The following is a 521-nucleotide window of genomic DNA, read 5'->3' on the forward strand; positions in this document are numbered from 1 at the left end:
ATTTTAACCCGAATCGTGTCAGCAACCCCAACTCAAATAGCCTCGAGCCTTAATCGCCTGCAATTTTTTCGAACCACTCATGTCACCGTGCTTGACTTGATTCTATGTGCCCCAAGTCATGTACGTGATCCAAAAGCGATTAACTCTTTTTCTGGCTAACGGCCAAAGTTTTCGAATCGACTCAGCTACCCCGACTCGAATTGCCTCGAGCCTTAACCGCCTCCATTTTTTTTTTTCGCCCGACTCATGTAATCGCACTCGCCTTGATTCTGAGTGGCCCGAGTCACTTACGTGATCCAAAACCGGGTAACTTTTTCTTTTTTCTTTTTTTTGTCAAGTCCCAAAGTTTTGAACTCGAATAGAGTCGGATGCCCCGACTCGAGTCATCTCCAAATTTTTCGCATGACTCATGTCACCGTGCTCGACTTGATTCTAAGTGCCCCGAGCCGTGTACATGATCCAAAAGCGGTTAACTTTTTCTTTTTGGTTAACGCCCAAATTTTTCAACCCGACCCGCCTCG

Source organism: Cupressus sempervirens, chromosome 7 (assembly GCF_028749045.1).
Source record: "Cupressus sempervirens isolate cs-2001-9-10 chromosome 7, ASM2874904v1, whole genome shotgun sequence".
Lineage (NCBI taxonomy): Eukaryota > Viridiplantae > Streptophyta > Pinopsida > Cupressales > Cupressaceae > Cupressus > Cupressus sempervirens.